Here is a 3,675-nt window from a genome sequence, read left to right on the forward strand (position 1 = left end):
GCTTTGGTTAGTAATTGGATGGGAGACCTCCAGCGAAAACCAGGGTTGCAGAGGCGGGCAATGCCAAACCACCAGTCTCTTGCCATGAAAACCACGCCAGGGGTTGCCATAAGTCAGCTATGACTTGAAGGCACTCTACGCCACCACACTGCAGAAAGAGGTGCCAGTTTTGTGTACTAGTGCCCGTCACCAGAAAAAAAAGTCTTGGCTATCCTTGAAACCTGAACGTGGCTTAATAATTTCTGTGGCTGGAGTGCATTAGGAACTCCTGAATGGTCTGATAATTTATTATACAGAAGTAGTTCTCTGCAGGCAATCATATGAATATATGGATATGATGTGTGCTTAGTCATGGGAAAAGCCACTGAATTTCACTGGGATGTGTATGTGTAGGATATGGTCACAGTGTTCTAAGGTAGTATTTACATTTATCTTCCATATGAGCTGTGCCAAGGTTGCCCACAGGGTGGCAGCCGTCTCCATGATCATCAAATAAGGCCCGGCAGAGCTTTTTCAAAAAGCCAGTTTGTTCCCTTGAAACCCCGGTGGTTCCCCCATGGAGACCGGCTTGTGTGGTTTCCTGCTGATATGGTACATGGCAAGTTTCCCTGTAGTTTCCTGGCAGTGGCAATCTCTCCTCCAAGAACCAGGGGGCCCTTTTTGATTTTTTTAAAAAATCAACAATTAAATAGCATTGTATTATGTAACGATATTGCAATCTGTGTTTCAAGTTCTGTGGATTTTGCTGCCTGAGATTGCCAGCTAGGTGCTGGCAAATCTAGGGCAGGGCCATGGAAAATGGCTGCCATGTCGGTGGGAAAATCTGAACGTTCCCACTTCCACAGCAGCCATCCAGGGTTTACTGCAATCTTTCTAGGGTTAGCAGCCTCCAGGTAGTGGCTGAAGATCTCCTGGAATTACAACTGGTCTCCAGGCCACAGAGATCAGTTCACCTGGAGAAAATGGCTACTCTTGGGGTGGACTTTATGGAATTATGCCATGCCAAGGTCCTTTCCCTCCCCAACATCGACTTTCTCCAGGTTTCACCCCCAAGATCTCCAGGAATTTCCCAACTTGAAGCTGGCAACCCTAGATTTCCCTCAAAACTTTATAGCAAAGCAGGTTTGAAAAAGACAGGAGAAAAGCCAGGGCTGTTTTTCACACGTCTTTAAAATAGCGCAAGACTCACTGAATGCTGGCAGCTTCGTTGCGTGATTTCTGACGTCACCCTGTCATGATTCCGTTTTCGTGGTGCCCTCGTAACTGCCTGCATCCAGGTGACATCAGAAAGCATGCTACAAAGCTGCCAGCGTCCGGTCAGTCTTGTGCTGTTTTAAAGACGTGAAAACGGCCAGGGAAACCCTGGGAGGTGCCGTGAACGCCTTTTGATGCTCTGGGGAAGCAGGGAAAAAAAATCCCTACAAGCATTCAATCCAGGGGCAAATAGTCCTTAAGCCGATGCATTTACTCAGAAGTAAGTCCATCTTAATTAAATTGGGGTTTCTTTCTAAGAAAGTGTGAATAAGCCTTACCAGGGGTCATTTCATAGAAAAAGAGCTGGAGGAACTCATTTGCCTGTGCCACGCCCCTTGACATCACCAGAAATGTGTCATTAGCATAATTGATTTGCATATGCCACACCCTCTGACATCACCTATCCTGGCCGCTTTGGACCCAATCCTGGCCATTCAGGGCCGAAAGTGGGCCCAAAATGGCAAAAAGGGACCGAAAATGGCCAAAAAGGGGCCCAAAATGGTCAGGATCGGGCTGCTGCTGAACAGGAGAGTGATCCACCACGCTCGATCTGGGGCGTTTCGGCCCCAATCCAGGACGAAACAGGCGCAAAATGGCTGAGAGTCAGGTGGGCGGGGCCACCTGACATGTGACCTCTTTGGGGCACTACCGAAACTGCGTTCCTGTGCGTTCCCCCTCGAAATGAGCCCTGAAAGTGAATCCTCTCTATTAGGGCTATCCGTCGTCTGGCATTTTTAATTAGCATATATTGACTGCTGCCATCTAGTTATTGTACTGTTTTGTATGTTGTGCTGTTGGATGTTTTAAAATGTTTTTACTGTCTGATGGTGTATAAATTATATGATGTGTTTTTAATTTGCCGTAATCCGCTTTGAGCCCGCCGCGGGGAGGGCGGAATAAAAGTCTAAAGTAAACAAATAAATATATTTTGAAATACAGGAGTGTGCCAAATCCAAGATAGCGAACACCTTGTTTATTCTTTTTATTAATAATAAAAATTGACATTTATAAATGACTTCTCTGGAAAGTTCAGCTCTGGGATTCTAACACTAAGAAAAACTTGGCTGTCTTAAAAATGTCATGACACCATGCAGATGTCTGCTGCTTCTCCCATGCTGTCATTATTTACAGGGACAGACCCTATTTTCTGTCACTTGCTCCTGGTAATTTTCTCTCCCTATTTTTGCCTTTTGAAGAAACTGAATTTTTAAAATATAAAGTTGCTAATGTGGCCTTTCAGTAGAGGCCAGCTGTGTCCCTGAAGTCTCTAGAAGTCAAATCTCAGAGTGGGGAACAAGTGTATATAAGTCTATAGTGCACACAATTAAGAGCCAGTGTTGTGTAGTGGTTAGAGCACTGGAACTGGTGGAGAGTGCTGTCAAGTCATAGCTGACCCCTGGCTGGGTTTTCATGGCAAGAGACTAACAGAGGTGGTTTGCCATTGCCTGCCTCTGCAACCCTGGTCTTTGTTGGAGGTCCCTCCTCCAATTAATCACCAAGGCCGACCTTGCTTAGCTTCTGTTATCTGACAAGATCGGGCTTGCCTGGGCTACCTAGGTCAGGATGGGCTTGGAACTGGTGGGCCACTCACTTGCTTTCAGCCTGACCTACCTAACAGGGTTAGCGTGTAGGTAAAATTGAGAGGGTGGGAACCAGGGACGTCACCCCAAGTTCTGTGGTGGGATAAAAATGCGATAGAAATGCATGCCAGTGAATGCACAAAAGAACGTATATCCTTGTGCATTGCACAGCCGTGTACTGCAGGCCAGTTTTGAACAGCTGATAACTTCTGGCAGGACAATGCAGTTATCCTTGAACCCCAAAGATTATCTCTGCTTTGAAACCAGTGGAAAAAAGGGCTGAAGCTTTCTATTGAATGAGGCCATTTCCAGTCAGTGGAGAAGGGTTGCCAGCCTCCAGGTGGGATCTGGAGATCTCCTGGAATTACAACTCATCTCCAGGCCATAGAGATCAATTCCCCTGGAGAAAAAAGCTGCTTTGGAGAGTGGATGCTATGGCCTTATACACCACTGAGGTCTCTCCTCCCCCTAAACCCTGCCCTTTCCAGCCCCCCATATCTCCAGGAATTTCCAGCCCTGGCAACCCTAGTCACCTGACCTTCCAGGTTTGTGTTTTCTGAGATCCTTTCAGCTGGGCATTGCCAGGGATAGAATCCGGGACCTTCTCACAGGGCCGCTGCTATCAGCCTCAGAAGCCAATGAATGCAAGATTAAAGAAGGGGGCTTTGCTGATGTGAAATAGTGTGTGTGGAGGGGTAGGGATCCCTGTGTTAGAAACGTGCCCTTTATTTTCATCAATGAAATGTTCTCCACAAAGTCTCTTTCCTAACCTCCCCCCCCGCCATCCCTCTCCTTCTCCAGGTTCCTCGTCGCACCCCCAGAGAAAAGAGGACAGGCCAAG

Source organism: Eublepharis macularius, chromosome 1, assembly GCF_028583425.1.
Source record: "Eublepharis macularius isolate TG4126 chromosome 1, MPM_Emac_v1.0, whole genome shotgun sequence".
NCBI classification, from domain to species: Eukaryota; Metazoa; Chordata; class Lepidosauria; order Squamata; family Eublepharidae; genus Eublepharis; species Eublepharis macularius.